At 47.1% G+C, this 23,455-nt stretch overlaps 1 protein-coding gene across 2 annotated transcripts in view; it reads right to left on the bottom strand.

The window, feature by feature from the left end:
* The window catches only part of GALNT10 (polypeptide N-acetylgalactosaminyltransferase 10), a 310,021-nt gene that overhangs the window by 213,100 nt on the left and 73,466 nt on the right, over positions 1 to 23,455 (bottom strand). The gene's annotated exons all lie outside the window — the stretch shown is intronic.

Genomic DNA, 23,455 nt, shown 5'->3' with positions numbered 1-23,455 from the left:
CAACCCCAAAGATTTACTGGCTTTACTGGATAGTGTCATGTTCACCCACCAGCCCACTTAAGATGATTGTCAGCAGCTTCTCCGAATCTTGTTCACCACGGAGGAGCGAGAGAGAATACAGATAGAAGCTAGAAAGCTGGTCCCGGGGGACGACGGTCAACCGACTGCCAACCCCGACCTCATAAATGCAACCTTTCCTCTGACCAGGCCGGCGTAGGACTACAACACGGCAGAAGGTAGAGGACGGCTACACCTTTATCGCCAGACTCTAATGGCAGGTCTCCGGGCAGCTGCTCGCAAGCCCACTAATTTGGCTAAAGTATATTCTATTCTGCAGAAGAAGACAGAGAGCCCAGCTACCTACTTAGAAAGATTAATGGAAGCTTTTAGACAGTACACCCCCATAGATCCAGAGGCTCCAGGAAGTCAGGCAGCTGTTGTAATGTCTTTCGTAAATCAGGCAGCCCCAGATATTAAAAGAAAACTCCAAAAATTAGAAGACTTGGAAGGAAAGCGGATTCAGGACCTCCTTCAGATAGCCCAGCAGGTTTACAATAACAGAGATACTCCAGAGGAAAAGCAATTTAAGGCCACTGAAAAAATGACCAAGGTCCTGGCAGCAGTGGTACAGAAAGAGCATCTACAGCCAGAGTACACCCAACCTAGGCGGCCCCCCCCGGCATGATAATCTGAGCAAAGACCTGCAGGACCGCCCACTTCCTGACACCGACCTCGTCTGGTTCACTGATAGGAGCAGCTTCATGCATCAAGGCCAGAAGTAGGCTGGAGCGGCAGTAACTTCAGAGACTGAAGTAATCTGGGCGGAACCCCTGCCCCCGAGGACATCGGCCCAGAAGGCCAAACTGATAGTGCTCACCCAAGCTCTTACCTTAAGGGCGAGGAAAAAGCTGACAGTATATACAGACAGCCGATATACTTTTGCAACGGCGCATATACATAAGGCCATTTACAAGGAGCGAAAGTTACTGACGGCTAAAGGAAAAGAGATAAAAAACAAGCAAGATATCCTAGCCCTGCTAACAGCCCTATGGAGGCCAGAAAAATTAGCCATTGTACATTGCCCAGGGCATCAGAAACTAACTACTCCAACTGCTCAAGGCAACTTTCTGACAGACCAAACTGCAAGGAACGTGGCGAAGGCTCCCAGCCAACTCCTTGCACTCCAGCTCCCTGACCCGGGCCCCCAGCACTTGCCATATTTCCCTGAATATTCAGAACAAGATCTCCAGTGGATTGACAAACTTCCCCTGAAACAAATCCAGAATAGGTGGTGGACTGATACTAATGACCAAACCATCCTACCAGAAAAATTAAGGCAACAGGTGTTAGAACACATCCACCGAACCACCCACCTGGGGGCCCGGCGGATGAAAGACCTGATCAGACGCTCCAAGCTCAAAATCAGACATATAGCTGAGACGGCCAGCAGTATCGTGACAAGTTGCAAAGTCTGCCAGCTTAACAACGCATACCCCCAATCTCAAGCTGCAACAGGAACAAGGCTCAGAGGAACCAGGCCCGGTATCTACTGAGAAGTAGATTTTACTGAAATAAAGCCAAGAAAGTACAGGTACCGGTACTTACTTGTCTTTGTAGATACTTTTTCAAGGTGGACTGAAACATTCCCAACCAAAAAAGAAACTGCTCAGGTCGTAGCAAAGAAAATTCTGGAAGATATCCTTCCCAGGTATGGCTTCCCCATCCAGATAACGTCAGATAATAGGCCCGCTTTCGTCGCTAAAGTAAGTCAGGACTTGGCTTCCATCCTTGAGGCAAATTAGAAACTACATTGCGCTTACAGGCCCCAGAGTTCAGGACAGGTAGAAAAGATAAATCGGACCTTAAAAAAGACCTTAACTAAATTGACTATAAAGACTGGCGCTAATTAAGTAGTCCTTCTCCCCTATGCTCTGTTCTGGGCCCGTAATACCTCTTACAAACTAGGCCTTACCCCTTACGAAATCATGTATGGCAGACCTCCACCCCTGGTTCCTAGCTTAAAAGATGATCTGCTTAAGTCTGAAACGGAAAATGTCTCTGAATTCTTATTTTCCCTACAAGCCTTACAGAAAATTCACCAAGAAATCTGGCCCAAGCTGAAAAAGCTATATAAGACCAGTCCCCCACCGACACCCCATCCGTACCAGCCAGGAGACTAGGTCCTGGTTAAGCAACACCGACAAGAGACCCTAGAGCCCAGGTGGAAAGGACCACTCCAAGTACTCCTGACCACACCCACCACCCTGAAAGTAGAAGGCATTGCGTCGTAGATCCACTACACCCACGTCAAGCCAGTAGACCCAACCTCCGACCTTCTAAGGCCAATCACAGCGGCGGCTGAAGCACCGGACACGTGGACTGTGGACAGAGCTAAGAACAACCCCTTAAAACTCACCCTGCGCCGGCAACATAGCTCGCTGCAAACATGCAGTTAGGTAGTCTAACTCTAACATTAGTCACCCTAGTGGCCGCTGAAGAAAACATAAAGCCAGCTCCTAATCCCTTTGTCTGGAGATTCTGGCTTTATGAAAACCAAACCCACCCTAGGCAACCTCATAAGCCCAGGAAATTAGTGGCCAGTGCAGATTGCCCCTCCTCAGGGTGCAATAGCCCAATTTTACTAAATTTTACCGATTTCCCAATAGCCAAACCAGTGGCACCAATAATATGCTTCAAGTATGATCAGACTAAATACAATTGTAAGCACTATTAGTGGCACCAAAGTGCCGGCTGCCCTTATAACTATTGTAACATCCATAAATACCAATAGTGAGGTAGAAAAAAACAGATAGATCCCAGATGGCCCTTCCATCGCAGACGAGATAAAGACCTTTCATATACATGGATAGTTAAAGACCCCTAGAACTCCCGCTAGACCACGCCTCAACACAAGGCTGTATACTACTCCTCCGCCTCCACATGGCCTAGCAGTCACCTCTATCTGTGGCGGGGTCTAGTGCAGGTATGGCCCCTAGTCCATAGAAATATCCAGCAACAAGAAAACCGCCTGACACAAGATTTACATCCTTTTTCCTAGTTAAAATTATTGCAAGAAGGATTAGAACTTGCCAACCTTACAGGACTTCACAGCCTGTCTGGCTGCTTTCTGTGTGCCACTCTAAGGCGTCCACCGCTAACCACTGTCCCCCTGCCATAAGGATCCTCCACCTCTGCCCAAGCTAACAACCACCGAAACCTCTCATATGCCCCTATCCCTAACGTGCCACTATACCTAAACCCCAGTCAAGAAAAGTTTCCCTACTGTTTCTCAGGAACTAATTCCAGCCTCTGCAACATCACTGCAACGCCCCCTAACATCACCTTAAAGGCTCCGTCAGGCATATTCTTCTAGTGTAATGGAACACTATCTAAAAACCTATCAAGCCCCTCTGTTACCAACCTACTGTGTCTTCCTGTCACCTTAGTTCCCTGGTTAACTCTACTTACTGCCAGCGAGTTCCTAAGGTATACCGGTAACTGGACTAGTGCTGTTATTCACCCAGACCCTAGACCGAGACCTGCACGAGCCATATTTCTCCCCCTCATTGCAGGAATCTCCCTCACCGCATCCTTCATGGCGGCCGGACTGGCTGGGGGAGCCCTAGGTCACACCCTCATAGAAAGTAACAAGCTGTACCAACAATTTGCCGTTGCTATGGAAAAGTCAGCTGAGTCCCTTGCCTCCCTCCAGCAGCAGCTCACGTCCCTAGCACAGGTAACCTTGCAGAACCGGAAGGCCTTAGACCTACTCACTGCTGAAAAAGGAGGTACGTGTATGTTTCTAAAGGAAGACTGTTGTTTCTACATAAATAAATCAAGGCTTGTGGAAGACCAAGTCCAACAGTTACGCAAGTTAAGCACAGAAGTAAGAACACGGCAGTTTGCTTCAGCTGCAGACCAATAGTGAAACTCATCTATGTTTTCTCTGTTAGCCCCCTTCCTTAGACCCCGCTGAGTCTACTATTTCTGCTTACCGTAAGACCTTGTGTTGTTAACAGAATTTTGCGGTTCGTTAAAGAAAAGTTTGACACTGTACAACTCATGGTCCTCAAAGCCCAATACCAACCTGTAAACGCTGAAACAGAATCAGACTTATAAGACCCAAGATTGGCTCTAAAAATACCTGAAAAGAAAGGGGGGGAATGAAAGGAGCCGGGCACATTCCTCAGCCCTGGGCTCAAAACAAACAAGCCCAGTACAAACACATCCCATCCTCCCATCCCACCACATATCGCCATATATCTCTCAAACTTCCTGAGCCCAGTACAAACACCACCAAGAAAGTCTCTGATAAGGAGACAGCCGTTCAAAGTTTTACTGAAAGAGCGGGAACCAAAAGAATTCCTTTGTTCCCCTGTAACTTTCAGGCTATAAAAAGCAAACACTCGCATTGTTCAGGGCCCTCTTGTATGCTGTGGAATGGAAGGACCAGGTTCGAACTTGTAGTAAAGATCCTTGCCGCTTGGCTTTGACTCTGGACTCTGGTGGTCTTCTTTAAGGAACTAACGGTCACTGGGAATAAAATAGTGGGGGGGGGGGGGGGGAAACGGATACAGCCACTGTCCTATAACACTTACAGTTTAATAGAGAGACATGTTAATCAAATAATCACACTTATTGTAAGTCTGTATAATCACAAACTAACACATATGCTTTAATGCCTGAGTGGGCTGAGGGTTGGGGTAGAAGGGGGTCAGAAAGTTCTCTTGGAATAGGGACACCTGAGCTGCCATTAGAAGGGTGAGGCAGGATTAGCCAAGCAAAACTGTGTGTGTGTGTGTGTGTGTGTGTGTGTGTATGCATGTGTGTGTGCATGCAAGTGCATGTGTGTCTGTGTGCATGCGCTTGTATGCACGGTAGGTAACTGGAAGAGTGCTCCATGTAATGAGAGTGACATGTGCCAAGGCTCTGTTGCAGAAGGACACATGGCTTATTGGAGGTCAGAGTCGTTGGAGGGCAGAGGTGGGTGAGGGCACAGTGGGTAGGGGGCCAGGGGTGGAGTTTAGTCTTTATCCTGGAACAGGAAGCCACTTAGGCTTTCCCAGTGGCATAATTTACATTTCCAAAAGATAACTCTGACTGCTGCATGGAGAGAGGAAATGAAAATGATGCAGGTCAACCATCCCTTAGCCTCAATTCCAAAGTCCAAACAGGCTTTTTAAATAACTTTAAAAAAATAACTCATTTAGTGACAAAGCCTGACTTGAATAGACATGAGGCTATTTATAGTCTTGATTTATTCTCTTACTGTGAATACATTTTTGCTGCAGAAAAAAAAAATGTGTTTGATTATGGGGAGCACTGTAAACCCCACTAGAGCTATTACATAATAACACATGCACTTTACTAACATTCCTAAATCAGAAAGACTCTTCTGCCAGTGTTAGAGACTGACTGTTACATGCCCCCAAAACTCCTATGTTGAAATCCTAACCCGCAAGGTGATGGTATTACAAGATGGGGCCTTTGGAAGGTAATTAGGTCATGAAGGTGGAGCCATCGTGAATGGGATTAGTGCCCTTGTAAGTAGAGACATGAGTGCTTGCTCTCTTTCTGCTCTCTGCCACATGAGGACACAGCAGGAAAGTCGCTGTCTATAAACCAGGAAGAGAGCCCTCAGCAAGAACCTGACTACGGTGGCACCCTGATCTTCGATTTCCAGCCTCCAGAACTGTGAGCAATAAATGTTTCTTGTTTAAGCCACACAGTCCATAGTATTCTGTTGCAGCAGCCCAAACTCACTGAGACAGTCAGTTATTAATTTATTGCCTCTCAGCTCCAAACCCACCTTCACTGCCTGCTATGCAAAAATGGTTCTGGGCCCTTAAACGTGTTTTCCTTGCCAGCTAACATGATGTTAACAGTGGTTAGTAGAAGATGCTGGAGAGACACTGCAGAAGGAAAGGCTTTTTTCACCCTGGTTCTGGTGTGTTCAGTAGGCAGGCAGCATGGGTAGCGTCTCTGGCACTAGCCTCCTGCAGCGTGCATGGCCTCTCCATGTCTAGCTCCTGCAGTACGCGTAGCTTCTCCATTGCCTAGCTCCTGTGGTGTGCAGCAATCACCGGCATCCAGCGACCAATAGCTTCCCCCAGCACCCATTCCCTTGGGTGGTTTTGTAGCAGAATATCTTCCATGAGATACCTCACCATGTGTTTCTTCCTCCAGCACCCTAGCAGGCAGATTTCCTGTGAACTTTGCTGGGGTGGCACTCTAGTGACTCTCTACCACTCAGTAAGCATAGCTGTGCCCTCTCCAACAAAGTCAGGATCTCAGCCTACGAGGGCCTCTTCCTTGGGTGCTGTTATCTCAACACTGGGGGTAGGAGCTGTTCCTCTATCTGCCATTCCTATATTCTTTAGAGTGCTTTTCACTTCTTAATAGCCAATTTTCATTACTCTAATCTCCTGTTACAGTAAATAATTCTTTATATTAAACTTCCTGTGTTCAAATCACTGTGTGGTTTCTCTGTCCTGACTGAACCTTGACTAATAATTCTAAATGCTAAAATATGCCTAATACACAGGGTTTGGGCTAAGAGATTCCAGACCTGTAATCCTAAGGGTATCTATGTACCACTTTTTAAATGCTGGGCACTATTCCAAGTGTTTTGTGTATGTGAATTCCTTTAATCCTGATAACTAACTTGTGAAGTAGGTACTATTATCAGGCTCATTTTAAAATGTAAGAAATGAGAGAGAGAAAATAAAAGATTAAGGAAATTTCTGGAAGTCACACAGCTAGTAAAGGGCAGAGCTGGGATTCAATCCTAGGCAAATCCATGGCTTTATAAGCCTGAGGTGAGTGGGAGCGGCAGGTAGAGGTGGCGGCCGGGAAGCCAGCGTGAAGGCTAACGTGAATCCTTCACTGTGCTCTCAGGCCTGTGCTCACTCCACCTATGGCATGCATCTCACTGCCCTGGAATTATCTGTCTAATGGGCCACCTGGTCCTCAAGGGCCGAGACCATGTCCTTTTCTCTTAGAATGTCAAATGCTTAGCAGAGAACCAGCCTGGGGCATGTGCAGTGTTCAGTCAAAAACTGCTGGATAAATGACATATTGAATGAAGAACTGCAGACCTAAATGCCAGCTACACAGCAGGCTGAGCCTTCCAGGTCAGGTCCTGTGCCTGGAGTGCCCTGGCCCCTCGAGAGCTGTCCTGGGAGCACCTCTGCCTTGTCTGGTCTGGTTGCAAACATCTGACAGTGGTTGACAACATGGCCTCCCGATCTCTTTCAACTGTTGAACTCCAGGACCCATACGAAAGCAAATCTGGTCGCCCAACTTCTCTGCCCAACACCTTCACGCTCCTGGGAACTGAGGATGGAGTGTAGCTCATGACCTGGCCCTACCTGTGTTTTAGCCTCTCCCAGCCCCACTCCTGGGGCCAGGAATAATGAGCTTAGGAGACCCTGCACACCCTATGCTGTTTTCCCAAATCTGGACTTTTGACTGTGCTATCTCCTCTACCTGGAATCCCTTCACTACCCACCCCCTGCCCAGCCATTTCCCTGTCTGGCTAAACCATCCCACTCCCCGTAAAAGACTTAGGTCAGGATTCCCTCCTTCACGGAGCCTTTTCTGCTTACCCACCCTGCCCGTCCGGGTCCACTGGCTCTCCTACGTGCTCACATAGAACCCTGTACCTACAGCTACCAAGAAAGATCTCACTGTACTCTGACTTGACCTGTTTAGTATGTGGAGCCCAGAGAAGTGGTTAAGGCCCAGGACTCTGTAGGCCAGTCACAGCCCTACCAGTGACCGGCTGTGTGACCTTGAGTGAAACATTTCATCTCCCTGATGAACCTGCAACCTCCCTGCAACCAGACCAGATAAGGCAGAGGTGCTCCCAGGACAGCTCTCGAGAGGCCAGGGCCCTCCAGGCACAGGACCTGACCTGGAAGGCTCAGCCTGCTGTGTAGCTGGCATTTAGGTCTGCAGTTCTTCTTCCTTCAATATATCATTTATCCAGCAGTTTTTGAATGCATATTGCGCATGCCCCAGGCTGGTTCTGCCTTCATCCATAAAATGGGGATAATTAGGGTGAGTATGTTATTGGGTTGCTGTGAGGATCAAAGATGATAATGTATGCAAAGTGCTTAACACTGTGCCTGGCAAAAACAGTCTGCAACAGTAGCAATGGATTCCTTAAGTTCAAAGGCTGCACGTTACACATCTTGGTGGCCTCAGAACCTAGCATAGCATCTGGACCACAGAAAGGCACAGTGGATGAATGAATCTCTCCACCCCAATAGCCTCCAAACTGCTCTCCCTGCCTCCTGTGGCTCCTGCATTGCCATAGTTACCTTTCTGAGGCCTAGCCCTGATCAAGTCATCCTCTGCTCAAAAACTATCCATGGCTTCCTTGCCTCCTGCAGGCCAGCCTCCCTGGCCTAGCAATCAGGGACCCTGTGACCTGGCCCTCACCCACTTTTCCAGCTACTCTCTAACAGACACGTGAAGTTTCAGTGACTCTGCCTTTCGCTGTTCTTGAAAGAGGCTCCCCACTTCCTGCCATCTGAGAGACCCCAATCCCACCATGTACACTTTGCTAAAGTTTTAACCTTCTTCAGGACCATCTTAAAAATCAGCACCTTTCAGAAGTCCTTCCTGATCACAACTAGGGTGCTGCTCTCTTCCTCTTGGCTTCCCGCAGCACTGGCTGATCTCCTCTTGCAACACTCGTCATGCTCTGCCTGACGCACTGCATCCCCGTGAACTTGTCTGCGTCCCTTTTTAGACTAGGAGCTCTCTCAAGGCAGCGGCTGTTTTTTGTATCTATCACATAGTAATCCCCCAAATCAATTTAGTGGGGACCCAGTACAAAAATAAATTGTTGAGCTCAGAACAAAAGGATAATACAGTTAAGTGAAAGGCAGTATGTACCATGTGTTTATTCACTGGGATTCAAGGCTAATGACTCAGGTTTTTTTTTAAGAGGTTGATCTCTTACTAAGCAGAGTGGCTTTAGTTAAAGAATATATACGTGCAGTGTAATATGCTAATCCTCCACAGAAAGAGAGGATCTTTTCCATGAATTAAAAAGAAATGTAAGTAGCTAGAAGAGATTAAGACAATTATCCCTGCCTTTGCAAAGGTGTTTTATCTATCTGCCTACAAATATAACATACAGACACACTCATACACGCACACACACAACACAATCTGATGAGAAAATGGAAAATGGTCCATGTATTAGTTCCCAAGGGCTACCATAACAAAGTACCATAAAGTGGGTGGCTTTGAACAACAGAAATTTATTGTGTCACAGTTCTGGAGGCTTGAAATTCAAAATCAAGGTACTGGCAGGGCTATCCTATCTCCAAAGCCTCTAGGGGAGATGCTTCCTTCCTCCTCTTCCAGCTTCTGGTAGCCCCAGGTGTACCCTGGCTTAGGGCAGCATCAATCCAGTCTCTGCCTACAGCTTTTCACAGCCGTCTTCCCTCTCTGTGTCTGCGTCTCTTCTCCTCTTCTTATAAGGATATATCAGTCAGTCACAGAGGATTAAGGGCCCACCCTATTCCAGCATGACATCATCTTGATTGGTTACATTTGCAACAAACCTATTTCCAAATTAGGTCACATTCTGAGGTGCCGTGAGTAAGGACTTTGCCGTATCTTTTTGAGAGACATGATTCAATCCACGAGCCCATTTACCCACTTACTGGCAGCTGTAGTCCTTGGGAAAGCCTGGGGCACGACCAGCAGCTCTCTTCCTTAAGACCCTCCCTCTAGACTGCAGGGATGCTCCTCACAAAACAAGTAAGCAGTGGTCCACCCTTATATTTTCCTCCTAAGAACCAGGGGGAAAATATAATCCCAGACAAGCTACTTACTTCATATTCTAAAGACTGTCTGGAGGGAGAGAACCAAATGGATCCTCATCCAGAGATACCACCAACGAAGCCATGTGGACTGAGGACAGGAGCTGCTTCTGATTAAAAGATCTCAGAGAAACGGTGTCCTTTGACTGTTGCCTTAGGGAGCTAACACTTTTGAGGCCTTCTGATCTCAACAGGGGAGAAGGAAATCTGTTTCTTCCCCCACTATGAGAACACAGCCCCTTAGGGTGAAAGTGTGCAATTTCCCACAACACCAAGAACAGAGTGGTGTCCAAATGAAACACGGAGGAGTGGTGAGAAGAAACATGGAGAAGTCAGAGTCCTATCTGTAGGGTAGCTGGGAACACAGGTATGCATGCATTCATTCATTAATTCAACAAATATTCTTGAGCACCTGCCATGTGCCAGCACTATAAGGTACAGCAGTAAATAAGACACACAAGGTCCCTACCCTCATGGTGTTTAGTATCTACTGGAGCAGAGAAATAAACAAGTAAATAAATAAGCAAGGTGACTCCAGACAGTGCTAAGTTGCTATGTGGACATTTCACAGTTGATCAAGTCGCAGAGTGGGTAGGAAAGAGGTACTTCAGATGGTATGTTCACGGAAGCCCTCTCTGAGGAGGTGACTTTGGAGCCAAGACCTAAAAGATGAGGAGGAACCAGTCCTGCTATAATCTTGGGGAAGAGTATTACAGGCAGGACCACATGCAAAGGTCCTGAAGAAGGACCATGCTGGATGTATAAGAAGGCTAATGCAGCTGCTGTGCTGTGACTGAGAGGAGGAGACACAGTGAGCCAGAGGGTAAGCAGGGCCAGACGAGACAGGGGTCTGTGCTGTGTTTCAGTGCAGCAGTGGAAGCCACTGAAGAGTTTTAGGAAAGAGGCAGAAACCTCTGATTTACCCTTGCAAATGTGTACTTGGGCTGTGCATAAAGAATGGACTATGATTTCAGGGTGGAGGTAGGATAGGAGCCAGGAGGCTGTGGCAGGAATCCAGGTGAGATATGATGGGCTGGTGGGAAGCGGGAAGAAAATAGGTGGATTTGGAATCTGTTTCAGAGATGCAGTCAGATCCAGCAGAGAATTCAGGGCCTCACTGAGTATCAAAAGCTGGAGGGATCCTTAGAACTTGTCCTCCCAATTAACACAGCTTACACAGGAGAGGACGGAGGCACTGCTGAGTCAGGGACCCAACTAGGGTCACAAAGCAACTCAAGGTGGCTCTCACCTGAGGAGTCAGGCTCCTGCCTCAAAACCCAGGGCTCTTTCGTCATGAAAAGACTAGAAAGGGGTGAGCAAATCATGGCCTGGCAATCCAGCTTGCTGACGGCTTTTGCAAATAAAGCTTTATTGGAACACAGCACTCTCATTGGTTTATGTAGTGTCTATGGCCACCCTCACGCTACAAAGACAGATTGAGTAGTTATGGCAGAGACTGTATGGCCTGTAAAAACCTAGAATATTCTCTGGACTAAAAGATCACATAAAACACAGTGGTCAAGTTTGGGAATGGAACTTTTCGAAAGAGGAGGAAGCCCAGGCTCACAAGAGAGAGCTCTGGGATCTCTTCTTCCCAGCTGGAGCCTCATCCAAGGGGGTGTCCTGCCAGGAAGCGTCCTTCAACAATACGTTCCTCCACCCAGGGAAATGGCAATACATGGCACTATAACATTCACGCCACCACAGTTGTACAAATTAAGTTTTGTAGGCATTTCCAAGAGACAGACTAGTTCTAACTGGAAAGATCAGGGAAGGCTTTCTGGGAAGAAAAAGATTTCAGAGGTGCCTGAAGGGATGGGTAGAGGGTACTCAAGAAATTCTTAGGTCACCCCTGAGCCATGGCAGACTACCTAGGACTCTGCTGAGCTAAAGGAGGTGAGTTCCCCATCACTGGGGGTGTTCAAGTCAAAGATGGTAACCATTTGGCAGGGATAAGGTTGAGGGAGACTGGATATGATAAAAGATACAATTCCTTGAAATTGTGGATTCCACCGTGGTAGGCTTATGGCTTCTTTAGTGTCATTTCTCATCATATTTGCAGAGAGAGACACACACATCACGGAGACTATGGGGGTTGCGGGGGGAGGTGGAAGGAGAGACAGAGAAACACACACAGACAGAGAGGGGAGAGGCCTGAGAATAGGAGACAGGTGAAAGAGTCATACACCCAAAGTCAAAGAGAGTCCATACAAGTCACAGAGGGAGGAAACTCACACCGGGGCTTCCCCCCAACCTTAACTGCTACAGAGAACAAAAGAAAGCAAAAGCCTGACAATTAGAGTTAAAACTAATCAAATGTCCCTTTAATACCTCTGGCTTCGCACTTGGCAGCCTTCTTAACTTGCCCCATTCTTCCCTGGCAGGGCTTGGATGGCAGGAGCCCTCAGCTGCCTCTCTCGCTGCCAGGGCAGAGTGCGGAATAGCAGGCGAGGGGGGTCTAGGCTGTGAAAGGGAGAAGCAGGGAGGCACACCCCAGGCTGACTCTGCTGGGAGACCCCAACCCCACAAGCAGAGAGGCCCCACCCTAGCGGGAAAGATAGCTCACACCACACCAGTGTCTGACAACCGCCCCGAGGGAGGGGTGGCAGGAAGAGTTATGGGTGGGAAAACTGACTCTGCTCGTGTGCCAAGAAGGTATTATTCCCACTTACAGGTGAGGAAATGGAGGCCAAAAGACGTTAAAAGACTTGCCCAGAGGAGTCAATAAAACATGGTCGCTAAGAGCACAAGTTGGAGAGTCAGAAATCTGAGTTTGAGTCCCACCACTTGTTTCTTGTATAGGCCTGGGAAGTGACTTAAGTTTCCTGAGCCTCAGTTTTCCCATCTGTAAAATGACAACAGTAAGGGCACTCACTCCCTGGGATTACAGTGCTGATGAACTGAGACGGGCACAGTGCATAGCACGCAGTAAGAGCTCAATAAACTAATGATCATCGCTGTTTCTGCTGTGGAGCCAGTGCTCAAGGACAAAGCTAACTCCTGGCCACCACACCGAGCTGTGCCCCACACTCCATGCCCCACTGCCACACCAGGAGCCACCTGGAGCCTCCAAGGGAAGGTTCTTGAAATGGCGGGCAGAGGGGCCCCCACTCCTGCTCCGGCAATGAACCCTACTCTCAGAGACAGGAGTGGCTATGTTCAGCTGCCTCTGGGGGGACCTAAGCTGTTCTCATCCAGGTGCTCTCTTTTCTAGAAACCTCCTGGGTGTCTGTGAGGTCCCCTCAGACCAGGGAGTGGAGCATGTACCATTTCTGCTGGGAAACCTGTCTTCACTCTCATTTAATGGATCCTAACACTTCCCCAATAATAGGAAGATACATTCTGGGGTTTCCCGACATGCCAGGAAGCACAGGCAGAAAACAAGGTGGATTCTGTACCTACATCATTTCTTTTTTTTTTTTCTTTTCCTCGAGAAGGAATCTTGCTCTGTCACCCAGGCTGGAGTGCAGTGGTGCGATCTCAGCTCACTGCAACCTCCGCCTCCCAGCTTCAAATGATTCTCCTACCTCAGCCTGCTGAGGAGCTGGGATTACAGGAGTGCGCCACTACACCCGACTAATTTTTGTATTTTTAGTAGAGACGGGGTTTTACCATGTTGGCCAGGCTGGTCTCAAACTCCTGATCTCGTCATCTGCCCATGTTGGTCTCCCAAAGTGCTGGGATTACAGGTGAGAGCCACCATGCCTGGCCTGTACCTACATCATTTCTAACAAATCTAGAGCAGCCCCTGACATGGCTAAAAACAACAACAACAACAACAACAACAAAACTTTATTAGACAGGGTAGACTTGAAATTCAGATACCTAGAAATGGACAGAAGCAAGGCAAATGGTTTCTTGAGCTGAGATAGAGCAAGAATCATCTAAATATAAACATAAGTGAGTCTGTCCGAGCCTAAGGTTTATATACTTACACTTCCAAGTAATTATTTTTTTTTTCTCTGAAAAGTACATTAGTCTTAGAGACAGAAGGATTAGCATCAACTTATTGGCTTTGGGACTAGTCGTGTCACTTATGCTCTTTGAACCTCTGTTTTTGCATCTGTGAAGTGGGGACTGTAAGCCCCGCCCTGCCTCCACCGTGATACAGAACTGGGAAAAGCCTATGGGAATTTGCGTATCATAAAGGAGGGCTCCCAAAGTCGAATGTCTCCTGCAGCCTGGCCAGTTGTGTGAAAGGGTGAAGTGCCCAGGTTTGAGACCACTAAGTGCAGCAGGGGTGGTGGCCAACTGGAGAGCTAGGGTCTGTCTAGAGGAGACAGCTGCTCCCACATCCAGCAAATTCTTACAAAACTTGAACCTGAACTCAGCAGCTGAACTTTCTGATTAAAAAACAAAAAAACAAAAACAAAAACAAAACAAAAACAAAAAAAACAGAAATTAGTATAGAATTGGTTTAAAATAGGAAATATTCTCATGTTTAGGTACTGGTAACATATGAACATTTAAAAATTAAAAAACCCAACTATCCATGGGCCAGCACTGTTCAAGGCACACAAAACATATCTCTGGGCTGCATCTGCCCCACAGGCCACCAGTTTGCAACTTCCATTAAAGTACACAGGTAAGGTGATTAAAAATACATAAAGGTCAAAGAAATTAATAAAAGAAGCTCTCTGAATGAAATAGCCATTAAAGTTTATTATTAATAAAATAACCACAAATCCAAATGACAGATCCTGGCTCTCCAAGAACAGAATTACTAACTTTTCACTGAAGTTAGGTACCAAATTTAGAAACTGGTTATTTCACAAATAGGCACACACACACACATACACATTTTAACTCTCAGCAGCTGACTCTGATCAATACTCAGGAGGAAACATGCAAAAAATAACAGTTTTCAGTTGAGAACATACAATGTGCTTTAGCAGCAGGACGTAATTTTCACACACACACCCCTGCCAGATGTTTCCAACCTGTTCCCTCGAAGAAACCCCCTTCCCTCCAGGAGCCCCTGTCGGCCCCTCTGCTCAGCAGCCCGCCTCTCAGAGGAGGCTGACATTTGTAACTCACAAGGGAGACCCACACAAACACACACACAGAGAACCCTGGCGAACTGGGCTCGTGAGAGGCTGCCCGAGTGCAGCATCCAGGCGGCACGTGGGACTTGCTATAATCCCCGCCCTGGCACGGCTGCCTGGGTATTCAGCTGAAAGAGCTTTCTGGAGCCAACAACAACAAATCCAAGAACCAGGCTCATGGGGGTCTCAGTGATAACCTCCCACTGAGGCCTCCGCAAGTCCCTGTGAGCAGGGGCAGACCCACAGACTCGCCCCAGACCATCCAGTCAGTGGCTGGCGCAGATACCGGAAGGAAGCATCCCAGCTGGAGTGGAATCCTGTTTCCATCACTTCCTAGCTGCGTGGCCCTGGATATGTTACCTGACCTCTCTGTACCTCAATCCTCACAACTTTTATTTAATTTCATCTAATCATCACCATGACACTAGGAAGTAGTGATGACTTTGCTCATTTTAGGAGGAGCCGGAAGCCCCAGAGGTCAGGCACAGAGCCAGCAAGTGGCAGAGCTGGGCCTGAGGATCAGGTCACATTGGTTCCCAACTCCACACTCTCTCCTCTGCTCTCTCCAGTACAAGGGAGAGGTTTACAGGGTCTCCACAATACTAACCCTTCCCAAGAGACCCCCTAGTTCAGCCCAACACCCACGTAGAGGCACCTACCTCATCCTTGCCCATGGCAGGAAGGCAGAGCACGCATCCTGGAAGAGCAGCAGACTGTGGGCATCAAAGGAAAATAAAGCTCTGCAGCCCCAGCCAATCCTCGCAGCCCACAGGAGAGGGATTCCAAAGTGCACCTCCCATCCCTGTCCTGAACTGGAGCCTGATCTGCTTGCATCAGATACAGTGCCACTGCTAAAAGTACCACAGAGCTCCCCTGTGGGTGCTGATTGACAACTTGGGAAGCTGCAGATAAACACACTTCCCAGGAACAGAAGTTCAAGGGCGAGTCCTGAAGCACTCCTGGGGAGAATGGAGTGGGTCCCTGGGGAAAGAGAGGTCTGTCTCCTGTCAGGTGGGTGGAGAGGAGTTCCCTGTTGGACCCTCAGTAGGATTTGTTAAATATGTGATCCTTGGCCAAGCCCAAACCAGCCCCTTCATGCTCTTTGGGCATGGATCCTGGTGTCACCATCCTTAACAGGCTCCCTAGGGATTGTGAAGCACCCTGAAGTTCAAGAAGAACCATTCCTAAGGCTAAGCTTCCAGCACGCAGCCAGCAGTTACTGAGTACCAACCATATGATTCACCTACTCACTCACCCCCTCAGCCATTCAGCAAATATTTTAGGCAAACAAGAGTGACCAAGAGAGAGGTTAGTTCCTGCCTTTAGGAAGCAGACAGTCTGGACAGATTAAAAACAATTACAGCATTGCGTGACAGATTTATATACAGGTCTCCGGGCCCTGGTTGGGAAGAATGCTAACCTAGGCTGCCCTGGCAGGAGTTAGTCAGGTCTAGGGGCAAGGCTGCAGGGAAGAAGGATGTTAGAAATCTTCTAGAAGGGCCTCTGATCTAAGTAGGCAGATGAGAAAATCAAGGCTCAGAGGAGCTAAGACCCTTGAGTGACCCTTGGGGGCTGGAGTAACCAAAGAACACTTCCTGGAGGCGGCAGGCTATGAGCTGAATCTAGAAGGATACAGAGGGTCTGGGTTGTCCCAGGGTGGGAGTTGAGAAGACATCCCCAACAATCGCTTCGCATTCCGAAGTTTCAGGAAGAGGGGTACCAAGAGCAGCCTCTGCATGCACAATTTCCTTCCCACCCCCAATAATCAGAGACTGCACCCACCTGGCTTCTTCCAGTTCTTCTGAACCCTGTGCTGTTAAGCCAACCACTTATCTTCGAATTGCTCACCTTCTAGACAATGACAATGTTATGCAGCCCTCTCTACCTCCGCCAAAGGGAAGCCACAGAGAATTGAGTCCCTGCCATAGGCGAGGCACTTCACAAAGGCAGCGGCATCACCATGTTTACTGAGCACTTGTTCTGTACCAAGCATTGTGTTTGGGGTTTTGCCCACAGTGACTCACTGAACCCTCAAGAGAACTCTCTGCCACAGTTAACATTACTACCATTTTACAGACCAAGAATTCCAGGCACACAGGTCAAGCTTGCCCAAGCCTCGGGTTTTGAATCAGGCAGTGTAGCTCCAAAGCTAGAGCACTATACGCAGCCCCACATGCCTCAAACCAAGAGGAACGGAGACAGGAGGAGGCTGAGGTAGAGGTTTCTCTTCCAGCACACACCACCACCACATGACCTTATGTGCTCCACTTCAGCTACTGAAGAGTCTGTCTTAGGGCAATGGTCCCTCTCACCTGCTCAGATGTCCAGGCTTGCAGGAAGGGCTTAACGGGCAGGGGTGGAAGACAGGTCCTTTGTCCTGCTCAGATATGGAGGAAGTATGGTGGTTAAGGACTCAGCACTAGGTTAGAGTTCAAATACCAGCTCCACCACTACAGGCTGTGCATCCTTGGGCAAGCACCTGCCCCTCTTCGAGCTTCAGTTCCCTCCTTCTATCCTACCTGGTTACAACAATATTTAACAGATGTACGGGTAAAGGACCTAGCAGAGTAAGTGCTAAATAAATGGTAACTGCTATTACTACTGTTAACATTATCAACCTCATTATCAGCCATATCATCATCATTCTTTGGATCAGTATCATTTTATGCTGTGGCTTTCATCACCTGAGAAAACTGAAAACAATTTAACATCTGAAGCTCAGCATTCTCTTAAAGCCATAGGGAAGGAAAAAAATAGGCCTGCTTTTTTCTTTTCTCTCCTATCTACACTCAGCAGAGGGCAGCAAACAGGAACCATTCAAAGATAAGAGGGAGAGAAGAGAGACACATGGAGAGAAAGCTACACACGCATAAATACACACCCACCCACCACAGCAAGCAGAATTGTTTAGCTTCCTCTAGCTTCCAAAGTATGAACACTCCACCTCCTCCAGCTAAGAGGGCCAGGCAGAAAAAACGTGGAAGCTGCAGAGACAGAAGTTCTTTTTCAGCTTGAGAGAAATTTTCAATGAATTGACTTTTAGTGTGTATGGGGGCAGGGGAGACAGTTCTCGGGACGTCTGTGAGGGGAAAGGAAGGCAGCGGCAGAACTGGTAAGTAAGATTCAATAAAGACAGCTTTCAATTGCTCTTTATCTCCACCCTCCACTGTGTGTTGGCAAGCATTTGCACCCAAGCCGTCCTCAGCAACAAACTGAGGTCCACACAGCTAATCATCTCAGCCAAGGGGTGGCAGTGCTGGAATGAGAACACAGACCTCCAGACTGCAGGTTCGGTGCCCAAAAATGGGTCCAGGGTGGCAAAGGGGTTTTCTCTCCAGGACCAAATCTCATCCCCAAGGAGTGATTACTGCCTGGAACACTGTGTCAGCAGGACTCTGGAGTGGATATTTGTGGGCTTCTTCTCTAGATATCTTTCTCCTCTTCCCAAAACCAGCAACCAGAGTCTTCTCTGGGGAACTGCTCTTCTTAGATCTGGGTAACCTGACTCCACTCCTAGCTCTAGGGTACGTTAAGTCAATCAATACAGCTTCTCCTCCTGAAATCTGCGAATGGTTCAGACAGCACATTAGATCCAAAGTGGACCGGTAAGACCTAAGATCTTGCTAGAGCTTATAGAAAAGATGTTCTCTGTCTTTTGTAGAAGCTACCAGAGGAGACAGACCCTCTCCTCTAGGATCTAGGTGTGGATCTGAGGTCTGAAAGAGCTATTACCATTTTTTGCTGCCATGGAGCCTCAGAATAGAACAAAGCCAACACACAGAGAAAGTCAGAACCAACAGAAACCAGAGGAAAGGAGACCGAGCCCTGACAATGCCACAAACCTCTAGATCACACCATACCTGAAGCCAACTACAGTCACAGGAGCCAATATATTCCCTTACTCATTTCAGCCCACATGGCTCAATTTGTTTTGTTACTTGCAACTGATAGAGAATCTGAGGTGGTTCTTAGGCTCAGGTTCTCTCTGTCTGTCAGGGATAGCAGTAATGGTGCCATGTACTTCCCAGCCTTTAATTCCTCTACTCTTGTCCCTTTGCCACCTTAAATTTTAATCCATTTTAGTTGCTTTTAAAACTATAAAATGAGGCTGGGTGCCTGTAATCCCAGCACTTTGGGAGGCTGAGGTGGGCAGATCACCTGAGGTCGGGAGTTCGAGACCAGCCTGACCCACACGGAAAAACCCCATCTCTACTAAAAATACAAAATTAGCCAGGCTTGGTGGTGCATGCCTATAATCCCAGCTACTTGGGAAGGCTGAGGCAGGAGAATCACTTGAACCTGGGAGGTGGAGGTTGCGATGGGCTGAGATCGCGCCATTGCACTCCAGCCTGGGCAACAAGAGCAAAACTCCGTTTCAAAAAAAACAAAAACAAAAACAAAACACTATAAAATGTTGGAAAGAAAATGTACAAAAATAGATCTACAAAAAAATAGCCAGATAGGTTCCAGCAGATAATTGGTCTCATTAAGCAGTGGCCTCCAAAATTTGGGGTGATAATCTTGGCTCCTGAAAGAAATAATGGTAGAGAAGGATCAAATATTAGTATATGGAGGGGAAAAATTTCTCATGGTGAAATAGAACAAGAACTTGGAGAATGGATTCTGATCTGCGTTCCTCCCTATGGGAACTTGTTTAATTTGTTTCCCCTTTTCTTGGCCTCAGTTTTCATACCTACAAATTGAGGAGATTGGACTAGATGACTTCTTCAGCCCCCTGCCTGCTCTGATATATTTCAATCATTCAGCAAACACATCCTGTCTTCCAAGAGCCAAATCTTGTGCTTTGTGCTAGAGGAGGATGTGTTCCTACCTTAAGACATTTCCAGCAGGGAGGCCATGATACACTTCTTGCTGCGGGAATTCAGGTGTATATGCGCTACCTCCTTTCCCCACTCCACTGCGCATGAGGAGAAAGGTTCTCTGGAGAAACAAGACTCTTATTCAAGGCCTTCCCTTACCAGTTCTGACACATATATGGGATGCAGAGGGTCAGATATATGTAAAACACGAAACCTCTGCAAACACCGTCAGGAGCATTTAGCTGCCATGGGGCTTACTTGTAGCTGCCAGGTTTGCCTCAAGGTGCTTTTGATTCAGTGAGGAGATCCTGATGCCATCTCTGTGTAAGAGCTGACTGTGGACAAGGTACAATTAGCAAGCTAGATGGTTATCTTTTAAATGGGCTTTTGCTTTTCATTCCTGATTCCATTATCTGTTACCGTGTCACTGGAACCAACAGATCAAAGGCTGAACATCCTTAGACTACAGCCTGAGAAAAGACATTCAAATATGAACATACCCTTAAGTTGTGGCCTCATTACAAGTTAGATACAGAGGCCTGTTTAAATATACTATCACTATTCAGATGTGTTTCCAAGCATACTCACAGAACCTCAGGATGTAAGAGTTGGAAAAGCCCTAACACGGTATCTATTCCCTACATTGCTAATGAGTTTCCATATGTCGTTAACTCTACTTGAGTAGCCCTGCTGAGAAACAGTCTGAGCCCAAGTCTGGTATTAGTAATGAAAAGGTTGATTAGCAATGTCTGCCCTGGCCATGGGAGGGGAAGCATCGTTACAATATGCATTTGCCTTTTCCCTTCTGAATCTAAGCCTCACTTAGCAGATGAGGAATCCAAGGCCCAGAGAGGTTAAACCTCTTTCCTGAGGACACACAGTGAGTTTAGGGCAGGAGAAAGGACTAAAAGCCAGGTCTCTGTTCCCAGGCCTTCCTCAGCTGGACTCCTTGGTAGACAGCAAGCCAAGAATGACAGAAAGAATGTAGGGAGCCGGATTTGTTCTGGCAAATCAACAACCCTTCCCTAGTGGCATCAGATTTCACCTGGGCATGCAGACAGAGGAGTGATTAGCAAGCTAAAGGATACTAGCCCTTCTGTGGAAAATTAAGGAAATCGTTCCAAGGCTACATTTCTATACTTAACTTTCTGATGGGCAAGGCTTCTGCCACCAGGAAGACTGAAAAAAGAGAAAAAAAATATTGATTTCTGGATGTTCTAAGAATAAAGTTCAGCTCTAACACAATGAGAAAGAAATCCTGATACTTGAAAATTAAAGTCACCGGTATTCCATTATTCCACCAATTTCTATTCCACATATGCTATTATCCAGTGAAGTCATTTTTCAACAAGAGATTATGGCTCAGAAATGAGGAGAGACTGCACTGAGTTTCCTAACTTGAGCTTTTAATAACCTGTCCCAAACCTGGAATATGAAACAGACTGTTGAATTAAACCAAGATGTTAAACAGATTGGGGCTTGGAATGAGAGGGACCCACAAATTAAAAGGAAGATGGCTTCAAGGCTGGCATTTCTTGCTTGGTTTTGCAGCTTCCCAAGAAGCCAACTGTCTGACCAGATGACTGCTGAAATCCTAGAAGCATTATGTGTCCTTTATAAATCAGCTATCCCACCCAGCTCCAGAGGTACACCCAGGATGAGCTGGCATGAGTTATGTAGACTTTCATTCTAGCAGATGATAAACACTATAAATTTGAAACTTCGTTCTTTAATCCAGTGGAGAAATCAAGGAGTTAGAGGACTACTCAAGTAGTGGATATGTTACTCTCAAAGAATCTTCTTTCAAACCCATATGGAACACATTTTTCATTTGGATAAAGTCCTGTCAGACTTCCCTCCAGAGCCTCTGCAGTTATTTCTACCAGAAGGATCAACGAGATGCTCAAAGATGATTCTCAACAATTACAAGAATGACAGGCTGAGCTCAGAACTGGTCAGCCCTGTCGAAAAAGCTCTGTATGCTCAAGATGCCAGATTTCCCAGATAGCAGCCTGGCATGTTACATGTATGTTCCAGTACACTGGGATGAGGGATGGAACACCATCACTCTGAGAAGTCAGCCTCTTTCCTCAAGGCCAGCTGACATTCAAACAACGGACTGGGGGCCAAGCCCAGTGCTCTGCATCTGTGGGAGAGTGAAACAAAAAGGGGCTGTGTGGAAATTTGGCAGGGCATTCTTGAAAGGCAGCAGATGAATGCTGAATCCTGTAGCACCTAGAAGAGCTTATCATTGGGGAAACAGCTCCATTCTGCTGCTCCCATGAAGCAAAGAGATTTTCTTTAAAGCAAGAATAATCAGTTGGTATTCCCCCCAACCCCCCAAACCCCCTTCACCACTTCTTCCTCCTCCTCTTCATGCTATTCCAGAGAAAAAGAAATGAACAAAAACTAGATCTTCCCAGATGAGCCTGTCTATCCATTTCAGTTAGGGGCTCTGAGCAGCACCCAGCTGTTGCTCCCCTCTCTCTCCCTGCCCAAAAGGCTGCCTTACTCTATCAATACCCTCTTGCACAAGTGAGTAATTTACTTTGAAAGCTCAGGTCAAACTGGCAGTTAACCTTGACCTTCTCTACACATCTGGGTCTACAGAAATGAAAATCAGGATGTCTTTGGCATCTATTGCAAATGAAATACGAGGGCTTTCTCCAAGCAGAGGCAGAATGTCAAGCGCTATTTTAGAATGGGCTACAGCTATTCTAAAGGAGAGTTTGCACTAGGGTAGGACACTCCCCCTTGACCTGGGGCTGTGTCCAGTATGGAGCCTCCACAGCTAGGGATGCTACAAGGAACTCTGGACTCAAGACAGAAAAAAAGAAGTGACCATTGTATTCCTCATTGATTAACTGATAGTATCACAGAATGTTAGAACTGGACCAATAATCATGGTTTACAGACCAAGAAAGTAAGGCTCAGAGAAGGAGATGAAAAGTGATCAAGGACACACACAGTAAGTTAGTGGTAGAGCTGAGGTCAGAATCCTGGAACTCCTGACTCTGATGCTGGTACTGAATAGGAACAGAGGAAAGAGATTTCATGAAAGGAAAATCCATACAGATACAGAATTTCAGGGAGAGAGGTCTAAGCTAGCTGTCAGGGTTTGAACCAGGGGTTTAGGAAAGAGATGGAAACCTTAGTTTCTAAACAGTAAGCTCTACCAGAAAGATCAATGAGACCCTCTGGGATGCTTTGCAGCAATTAACAGAGTTACAGGCAGAGCTCAAATTGGTCAGCTCTGTAGCAAAGAGCCCTCTGTGCTCCAGATGCCAGACTGCCTAGACAGCAGCCTGATACTGGGAGGAATAAGGAAAACCATCAATCTCAGAAAAGCCAGCCTCTTTCGTCGAGGCCAGCCAACAATCAGTCAAGTCTGACCCTGATACACAAATTATCCACTTCTCATGGGACCAGAGAAATCCCGTAAGAAAGCCTGAAATGTTCCACTATATGAAACAGTCTAAGCAATACACTCACTAGCACCTCCTGGGAGGGTGGGAGTGATGTGACAGAGCTTCTGCTATGAGGGAGCTGCTAGTCTAAATGCGTGCACGCACACATACACACAAACATACATGGGTAAGTTCAAAGGAGGCAGAAACCATTCCGATCCCAGTTTTGGCTGCAATAAACACTACAACTAACCAGACTAGACAAGTTCAGAAGAGATAGGGAAGGCTTCTGGTGTTCCATCCTCAGGACACTAGGCACCAATAGCCTCTGGGACATTTTG

Source organism: Gorilla gorilla, chromosome 4 (assembly GCF_029281585.2).
Source record: "Gorilla gorilla gorilla isolate KB3781 chromosome 4, NHGRI_mGorGor1-v2.1_pri, whole genome shotgun sequence".
In the NCBI taxonomy this organism is placed as follows: Eukaryota; Metazoa; Chordata; class Mammalia; order Primates; family Hominidae; genus Gorilla; species Gorilla gorilla.
Note: the sequence above shows the minus strand (reverse complement) of the source record. Positions and strands in the feature narration are given on the sequence as shown.